General features: G+C 51.9%; 1 protein-coding gene and 1 long non-coding RNA gene across 7 annotated transcripts in view; one reads left to right on the top strand and one right to left on the bottom strand.

Annotated features, from left to right (window-relative positions):
• HOXB8 (homeobox B8) overlaps window positions 1-9,531 on the bottom strand; it is a 34,330-nt gene that overhangs the window by 15,890 nt on the left and 8,909 nt on the right. For all 6 annotated transcript variants that reach the window (XR_012425703.1, XR_012425704.1, XM_065531400.2 and 3 more), the window contains exon 2: window positions 5,291-8,569. The gene's annotated coding sequence lies outside the window, so the exon portion shown is untranslated. The remainder of the gene's footprint in view (window positions 1-5,290; window positions 8,570-9,531) is intronic.
• On the top strand, window positions 1,316-6,598 carry LOC135967672 (uncharacterized). The gene is made up of 2 exons (XR_010581844.1): window positions 1,316-5,042; window positions 6,343-6,598. It is a non-coding gene; the product is annotated as an uncharacterized lncRNA (long non-coding RNA).

Genomic DNA, 9,531 nt, shown 5'->3' with positions numbered 1-9,531 from the left:
ATTATGGCGATTTCAAAATGATTTTTTAAAGATCAATGCCGGGGCCCAGCCGGTCCCCTCCTTTCCCACCCCTGCTCTCCGAGGGTGACAGCCCGGCAGATCCGTAACCAAACAGCATGAAGATCTGCCTTTTCCATAGGACCCAAGTGGGGAAACAAAAATCCGATGCAAATTCTTCCAAGTAGCTGTTGGACGTTTGGGAAAGTCGAGGGAGCTCCCCGGACTCACCAGCGAAAAAGTTGGGCGCTGAGCGAATGAATCACAGTTAAGGCAAAGCACCTGTTCTCAATTTGCCAGCCCTATGAAGTCTGCTGTTGGCTTTACCTGTCATAAATATACTCTTCAAGAAAAAAGATTCCCTCCCCCGCCATAAATAATGGCTTTATGAAGCATGGTGGGCTGAGTATATGATTTCTGTAATATATAAATTAGGGCCTAAAAGGACATGCGTACTATGGCCTGGGGATTTTTTATTTATGGAAAAGTCAGTGCTGGGCTGTCCGTAAGACCCAAGCAAAGCAGGCACTGGGCTCTGACTGCCGTTTTCCCGGTTCCCCTTCCCTCCCCTGCCCTGACTTTGCAGCTGCCTCTCTGCAACGAGAGGAGTCAAGAGGGCCACTCAGTTTAGGGAAGAAGTTAGAGGAAGAAGAACATTTGGGCTGATGGCTTGTGTTCTCCAAGGGTGAATTCTCCCAGCAGACAAGATTTGGGTTTGTGGGTTGCTATCTGCCTGAGGAGTTGCCCTTTATTCCCTGGTGACTCCTGAGTGCTGGGTGAGGAGGGGACTCAGGCCTCTTTTCTGAGATCGGAACTTAGCCTTTGCTCACGAAGAAGCTGGAGAGTGGAGACAATTTTAAAATGACAGGTTTTGGAGGTCTTGGTCTTCTCAAGGAGCAATGACTCCAGAGGAAAGAGAATGAACTGGCCCCTAAGCCCTGTAGTCTGCATCCCAGCTCTTTGCCCTCCAGGTAAATGCGCCAAGCAAGGAGTCCCACCCCAGCCAAGCTTTCTAGAAAGCACTGCTGCTCCAAACTGTAGTTCAACTCCAGCTCGGGCAAATGATTAAAGGGTCAGCTGAGAGCCTGTGGACTCCCTCCCACCAAAAAAGTCTTGTTTTCTCCCCAGACAATGGTACCCACTATGAAAGAGGACAGCAAACAGGATTGTGGCCCCTGGAGCCCAGCTTCTAAAGACACTTAATAGAGGGGTTGCTTCAGTGGGGGTCACTTTATCCTAAGAGAGTGAAACTGCTCCGTACCCCACCCCCAATCCTAAACAGAAAGAAGGAAAACCCTGCCTTCCCTTGCAGCCTTTTGCCATTCCCTGCACTGGAGCCTCGCCTGAACACAGCTGGGGCCAGTAGCTGGTAGCTTGGAGAAGGGCAAGCAGGAAAAAGCGGCAGCTCCCGGCCACACTGGGGCCCAGAGAAGCCAACAGCGAGGCCGAGGTTTGAAGAGCAGAGGCCGACCAGCCAGTGAGTGCCTGTGCTGTGGGGGTGACTTTTGGAACAGTCCTTGTCAGTAAGAAGAGAGATAAAATCTAGAGGAAGGGAAGGAAATGGGAGAAGAAAGAAAAACAGTAAGTGAGAATGGGGAAAAATAGTTTGTTTTTAATTAATAAGCTTAGCTGAAATGTATGCATGTTTTATGTAAATAGATGTGTGTGTCCTATATGTATATTTCAAATCAATATTTCTGTACGGGAAACCCAGTGTGCAAATGCACTGTGCTCTATACTGTGTATAGAATATGTAATAAATAAATCTGCCCAGCTATGAAACTTGATGTGCTTGGGTATTCGTGTATGCAGGTAACCCCTGTGAGTGATGGAGGTTTAAGATTCTGCTCATGTAAGAAGATCAGTTGTCCAAAAGCTTGTGTGTACATTTTTATAACCATCACACACCTATGGAAAAGCAAAAGCTTGGGTATTTGTGTACTTGAATTATGGCTATAAAATACTAGCTAATTCGGATGTCGCACTTGAAAATCTGTCCCTTGACTTGATATTCAAGCAAAATATACAGCGTATCCTCAAACAAATGCATATGACTTAACACTAGATAGATTCTATGACAACTTCTTTCCAAAATGTTTCTCTGGAAGATAAAAGAAATGCTTCATATTGGCCCAGAAGAGGTTATGAAATTTTGTGACTTCTTTGTTGGACCATAAAATCCTTTACTGTGCTTCTTACCCAAGACCACAGGGACGATGTGCATTGTGTGATGCTTATTTCATGATAGCGATGGGTGCGGGGGTGGAGGCACAGTTACTTACAAGCACATGTGTCTCACAGAATTATGAAGCAGCAGTGGACAGAGATGAGCCGAGTGTGAAAGTGACTGTGGAGGTCAAGCAAAAGCACTGCTGTGTACAACAAAATTAGAAAAGTCCCCAAATCTATGTCCTCAAGCACCAGAGGTATTTTTTCTGACTCCAGATCACAGTCCAGACCCACTCTGGGAAAGAGTGAGGCATGAGGACACTTGTCCCAGTGGGAAAGGGCACAAGATCCCAGAATCCTTACCCTTTACGCAAAACGGCCTCCAAAACAGGTATCACATTGAATCTGCACACTCAGGTGCAAACCTCGGTGCTTCCATACCCCCCAAGTGGGGATCTTAATAGTGAAGTAATGAAATCTTCTGCCAAACCTCCCTCCCAGGATGTCAGAGGTGAAAGGAGGGACTGAGAGGTCAGTGGCCCAAGCCGACCTCAGGAATCTTCTTACCAACTCTCAGCCATCAAGGATATCCAAGGCGGTGGGGGTGGCTGACTCCTTGGGAGGGGGCATCCAGGAGGCCAAACGGGGTGGGCGGCAGGCAGGCGGAAAGGAGGCGAGCAGGTAGAAGGTTATTACGAAATTGCTTCCATAAAACCTGTGGCTGTTGTAAAACTCTGCTTTCCAAAGACTTTATTTCCTCCTTTCTCTCTAACATTCCCCTTTTTTCTTTTTACAGCACTTTTCCTGGGAGGGGGTGGCCAAGGGACGCCAGGGATGGAAGACAGTCAGGCTCTGAGTGACTGGGCAGGTTTGTGAGAGGCCCAGGGAGAAGTGAGATAAGGCTGCAGGGACGTGCCAGGCCATCTCCACCCAGACCAGAGGATGAGAAACTGTCAAGGGACAGAGTTGTTGGCCTTTGCTTATCAGGACAGTGGGTTGAAGGTTGCATTTCCCCTAGGCTAGGGGTGGGTCTCCCTAATGCCCCTCTGCTCTAGCAGAAGCCCCTGGCCCTCCAAGTCAGCCTGGCGCCGAAGCCCCATCCGGTCCGGCCTCTTTCCTGGGCCCTTTTGCACATTTCCTCTGCCTCAAGCAGGCGGGCTGGGGGGTGGGGGAGTTTGGGAACAAAAGTTAGCTTATGCTTTGGAAAGTCCCCCTTCTTCCACCAGCACTTCTAGTTATTCCTTTCCTGGCCACAGGACCAGCAGCCTTAAGAGGACCGAGGTCAGAGAGGGTATCACAGTCTCACCCTGTCCAACCCCTGGTTCCGTCCTTTGTCACTGCATCAGTTGGGGTTGAATTGTCCAACAACCTGGGCTCCCCATCAGCTTGCAAGTCAGGCCCCTCTCCAAGGGGGTGGCACTCCGGACCTATGTGTACCCCCAGCCCAGCCCAAGGCCAGAGGGAAGGTCTGGCCACTGGGGTGGGTGGTGAGGAAAAAGTCAACTGAGGGATTAGGAAAGGAAGGACTTTTTTGACCTATTTCTGTAGGTCCGGTCCCATAGGGGGCCTTCGACAGGACCCTAAGGGCTTCAGACTAAGAGTGCAAGAGCTCTAGATGTTTCCCTTTCAGAATGAGACCTACTAAGCCCTCTTCAAGGACCTGAAGCTTCCCGCTGAGGTGGAGCACCAACCCCCAAAGAGTTACAGAAACCTCAAGAACCCCCCTGTGTTTCTTTTGAAATCAAATATTTGTGAAGTTGGGGAGACTTTCTCTGGAAAGTTTTGGATGTAGGTGAGAGCTCAGAGACCCTAAGGCTGGAAGCTTGGAGCTCTGACTGCCATCTTTGGGTTGGGCTGAACAGCTCAACAGGGCCAGGGGGGTGCCTTGGGAGAGATGACTGCTCCTTATCCCCCTTTCCCTCCTCACACACACACACACACACACACACACACACACTTCCCAGATCTTTTCTGGGAAACATCCTTGTTGCTCCTGGATGAAGGACCTCAAACCTCTTCCCCATTTTGCAAGGCTGATCCTCCAGTCCTGATTCTGCTCCCCTCCCCCCAACTCCTCCAGCTAAGCGAGGAGCAGTAACTGCCGTGAATCGGGTGGTTTAATGTTGTTGTGTTCAGAAACCCAGGCCCAACAACATGAAACTACCTAATTCACTCAGCAGTTCCAGTTCAAGCTCTAGGTCAAGGGCTTACTGGGGGCAAACCTTGTGGCCATTTTTTGTGGGCCAAAAAGCGGCTTAACTTCATTTTCCTCCACCTCTTCCCCAAGAGAAGGACCCAGTTGCTACTAAACAACACGTCGGAAGAACTGAACCCAGGACTCTAGGCAAAACCATTTTGTAGCCAATCCTGACAGCTCAGATTGCAGAGACATTTACTCCCTTCCAGGAGCCCTGGCCAGAGAAGACCCTAGGCACAGGCACAAGCCTGGGCAGGGCCTCTTTGATATACCTACTCAGTCTCTGTATCTCAGCCCAGCTGGAGGTCTCCACAGATAAAAAGAATTCTCAACTTCAAACCGATACAAAGGTGCATCTACACTCAGCACCCCGCTAGCCCCCGTATTTCAACTCACCCAGCTTCCCAGTGTAGCTCTGAGAGGCTAGATCTTCAAGTCCTACACATCCTCCAGCTTTGAGACTGGGGCGCAGACAGGAGAGTGGGGCAAAAGAGCGCCGAGAAAGTGCCAGAGAGAAAGGTGGAAAAGCAGAGTGTCAGAAAGTATCGGGAATTCTAGGAACAAACAGAGGAAGAATGGGATTTGGAGGGGAAAGCTGGTTGATCTGAACAGTTGCTGTGAAGGCACCCTGCCCAAAATGTCCCAGGGCCCTGGCTCTGCAGAGGCCGCGCTGCTCCAGGTAAGACAATTCATTCAGAATCTTCGCAGAATAAGGACTAAGAGGCTAAGGACTGTGATTGGGGCGCAGAGAACAAATTTGCTTCCTCCTTCCTGACCTTGGGTCTGGGTACTTGGCCCCCTAACGTGCCGGCGCCTCACCCGTGCCTCTCCAGACACCCGCCTGGTCACAGGTACTCACGCCCACACCCGCACCCGCACCCATCCCAGAACCGCGGCTGTGCAGGCCGAGGGCGGCGGCGGACTTACCTGGGCGGCGGCGGTGCCGGCCGTGCACCGCCATGGGAAGGTGCGGAGCCAGCGGCCGCGGCCCAGTCCAGGCTCCCGCCCGCCCTGGCCCCGAAGCGAGGGTCCGAGTGGCCACGTGTCCGGCAGGGAAGTCCGAGGTAGCGAGGGAGTCCGCCTGGCCGCCCGCTCCCCCTCCCGGGTATAAATCTTGGGGACCGGAAATACAATAAAACTTCACCGTGTTGATGAACTTCAAACGGTTTACATCCCCTCCTGTCCTGAAAAGAAAGACGTCCGGGGGCGGATTAAAAGGAAGGGGAAACAAATTTACGAGCGGCAGAAGCACCCGCCTCGGCCCCTTTCTTTGCCCTCACACTTTGTCCGCGTGGAGAGAAGCAGCCCCGGCCCCCGGGCCTTGGCCTCCGCCGAAGCGGCCGCCAGGCGCGCTCTTCTTTCGGAGGATTCCGCGCTGACCCAGCCCGCGCGGGGCAGAGACTGGAAGCCGCCGCCTACACGGAAAATCCGCAGAACCCCGCGCACACCCTACGATCCGCTCGGCTCGCCCGGCTTGGGATGAGGTTCCCCGCTCCTCGCCAAAGCAGAGCTGGGCTCCCTGGCGCTTCCTTGTGAAAGCCCAGGCTCTCCCAACCACGCCCGGTGGCCTCCATTTTTTTGCATCTTTCCGCTGAAAGCGGGTTTTTTCTTTTCTTTTTTTTTTTTTTTTTTTTTTCAGACAGAGTCCCGCTGTGTCACCCAGGTTGGGGTGCAGTGGCAGGATCTCGGCTCACTGCAACCTTCGCCTCCCGGGTTCAAGCGATTCTCCTGCCTCAGCCTCCCAGGTAGCTGGAACTACAGGCGCCCGCCACCACGCCCTGCTAATTTTTGTATTTTTAGTACAGACGGGGTTTCACGATATTGGCCAGGCTGATCTCGAACTCCTGACCTCGTGATCCACCCTCCTTGGCCTCCCAAAGTGCTGGGATTACAGGCGTAAGCCACAGCGCCCAGCCCAAGGGTTTTTTGTTTTTGTTTTTTGTTTAACTTTACTTTTATCTTTCCTTTTCCGTTTCTAGCGACCAGACCTTTGCCCAGACCTGCCTGTTTATTGCCGGGTACTTGCTGGAAGCGGGCAGAAGATAAGACTCCGTCCGGGTGACTCCCAAGGCCTGAAGGGGGCTGAGTGGGCCGCGGGCTCCCAGAGGATAAACCCAGGGGTCGGTCGGTCTTCCTCGGGGTGGAAGTGAGAGCCACTCTGCGTGGCGGAGCTCCACCACCATCTCCTCATCTCTTTAAAGCCTCAACATCAAATAAAACCACTACTACCCAGGCCTCAAGTTTCCATAGTTTTTGCCTGCTCTGAACCATTTACTTTGTTCAAAACTTCGTGGAATCCAAATTCTCTACTAGGCCTCCGAACCAAAATGAAGGAAAATCCCTTTTCATCTTGGGCTTCAGAGAACTGGGAGCAAAGTGATTGACGTCCTGCTCCTTTTGTCTGCTCCAGGGGCCTGGTTAGGTGCCTTTCTGGATGGGAGAGCAAAAGGTTCTCCATCCTGCCTCACAGTTATTCACCCCAAAACACCGCGAGTTCAGTTTTGAGACACAATGGATGGCTAAGATTAGCTCAGGCTGAGGCAGAGTGTTCAGGTACAGGAGTGAGGTCCAGCTGCAGGCCCAGGAGGGGGTTTAGTGCACTGAAGGCATCCACCTTCCCATAGATACACACATAGATAACCCCACTCCCCAACCCCAAGAAAAGGCACCAAAGTGCTGCTGGATGTTTTAAAAATCTGATTAAAAAAAAAAAAAAAAAAGAAACAGGCAGGGAAAATACTAGGCAGTACAGGTTTTGAATTTTCTGAAGGGCTAACTCTGCTGCAGGCAATCCCACTCTGCCCCAGCTCTCCAGAGGTGGGTGGTGGTTTGGGGGCCGTGCCCTCTGGCCCCTTCCCAGCACCAAGAGGGAGGAAGTGGGGAGCTCTTTAACTGCTGGAGGACAGGAAGTATCTTATTTCTGGCCAACATTCATATTCCAGGATTTGCATGGGGAGGCCCCTCCAACCTCTCTCATTTGCTCTTTATCATGTTATATTTTTATTCAAAATACTGAGATGGCAGCTACTGGCTGTCACTCCTTCTATCAGGATTTCCCTCTGGGAGGAGGGCTGGACTGAGGGGCCAGCAGTTTCCAGACCATTCAAGAGTGTTATTACCCATCACCTACCAGGCACCTGGTGGGGGCCGGTCGGTGTGCTGGTTCCCAGCCTGTTGCTGGCCTGGGTCGCTGTGGCTCCCTGGCTGAGAAAAGGAGATGGAAATCTTTTATAGTCTTAGACTCTTAGGAAAAACTGAAGAGACTATAGCCCTATGATGATGCACCTGCACACCCATATGTTTTGCATACATTTCCAGGGGGTTTGTGGCTTCCTCCTACCGCCATCCCAAGAACCCAGGCCATGGATTCCAGTTAAAAAAAATAAAATTCTCTGTATGGTGCCAAAGGACACCCCAAAGCCGTTCCCACAGATACCAGCTGTGTCTTTCCGAGGGCTCCCCAAAGGAGAAGTCAACTTTCAGAAGCTCAGCACGGACCCCCATGGCCGGGGTGCTGGTGCCGCTCATACACTAACTAGCTGAGATGATGGTCACTCAGAGAGTAAAGGCCAGTTAGGCAACATTTCTTTTCACCCCCAAACGTTTTCCAAACATTTTTCCAAAAGCATGTTGATCTCCAAATTAAGAAAATTGATGGCCACGCTGGAGGGTTTAGAGGTAGCTTCTCCCCACTCCCTTTCTTCCTTGAAGATAAAGCAGAGTTCTAGCATAACTGGAGGGGGGGCTGGCAATTTGGATAGTGAGAGAAGGCAGTGTAGACAACAGACGCAGAACACAAGATCCTTAAAAATTGAGACCCTCTTCCATTTTGTGAGAGTCACAAGAATAAATATTTCTGGGACTTCCTGGCCCGTCTCCCTTCACGGGGTTCATTACGGGGCGGGGAGGGAGGAGACAGTCTCGGAGAAGTCAGAGGTGCCAGAAGCCGAGTTCCTAGACCCCAGCTGGATTTTTTTTTTTTTTTCCTATTTCTGGCGGCGGGCGGCTGGGGAAGCAGCTCTTGTGGTCTCCCGGCGGGTGAGGCCGAGAGAGAAACCGACCTCTAGGCGGCGCCCTGGCGTTGAGTCCGCGCTGAACAAGATTCTCGCCCAGCTCTGCGTCCCGCGCCGGGTGAAGGGGCCTGTTCCCGCAGGCGCTCGGGGCTCGGCCTGGAGCTGGCCGCCGGCATGTCGCCTTTGGCGCCCTCTGCCAACCAAGAGAAACACGGTTAAATGAGTGCGCTGGGACAGAAATCCACAGCTAATCAAGGCCCCATCCGCCCCCACCCCCTGGCCCTTACCTTCTAACCCCATCTCCTACGCTAGGGAGCCTTCCACAGCCCGAATCTCCTTTGATCTCCCCAGCAGCAGGCTAGAGGGCAGCGCCAGCATCTTTAACCCCCTCCCCCAGCTTGCAAAAGAAGACACTGAGGTCCGAAGGAATTAAGTGATTAGCCCAAGATCAGAGCAGCTATTAAAAGTGGTGAAGCAGGGCTGGAGGGGGAGCCCTCTATTCCAAGGGTAATGTTCTTTATCCGAAATTACCATAACCATTCACCCCCTCAAAACGTGTCTTTCTTGTAAGCAAAATTCATCTCCAGAAAGGCAGCTTTTTGGTGTTTTCTATGTTGGACGTTTGGCGTTTCTTGAGTTTCAAATTTGTGGAGGCCCATGAGAAAACTGGAGGCGGACATAGGGACAGCTGGGCCAGGATTCAGAGCCAGGACAAATCCAGTCCCCTCTCTTCCAATAAATGCTAACTCCTCACTTATGACCTCCCTGGCTGCATAACCCTGGCCAAGTGCCTTAGGCCCCGAGGTGCCCAGATTAAGACCTACTGGACAGGGAAGTTGAGAAGTGCGAACACTTTGTGAAAGAGGCTCCACAACTAAGAGAAGCTGCCAGCAACAGGACTGCTCCGCAGCCCCCAAACCTGGGGTGTTAGGGCCAGTCAGGCCACTCTCCTACTTGACCCAAATAGGGCCTCTTTGTTAAATTCTTGTGGAGCAAGGAAAGAGAGGTCTTATTCTGGAATGAGCCCCTCAGAGACGTCCAGGGCCTAGGAAGAGCAGGATAGGAGAAACCAGGGTCCCTCTTCCCGTTCCCCTGTGGCAGAGATGCCATTTTATACTGCAGAGCCCTCTGAGAGACATTTCTGCAGTTATTCCT

The sequence above is a fragment of the Macaca fascicularis genome, chromosome 16 (assembly GCF_037993035.2).
Source record: "Macaca fascicularis isolate 582-1 chromosome 16, T2T-MFA8v1.1".
In the NCBI taxonomy this organism is placed as follows: Eukaryota; Metazoa; Chordata; class Mammalia; order Primates; family Cercopithecidae; genus Macaca; species Macaca fascicularis.
Note: the sequence above shows the minus strand (reverse complement) of the source record. Positions and strands in the feature narration are given on the sequence as shown.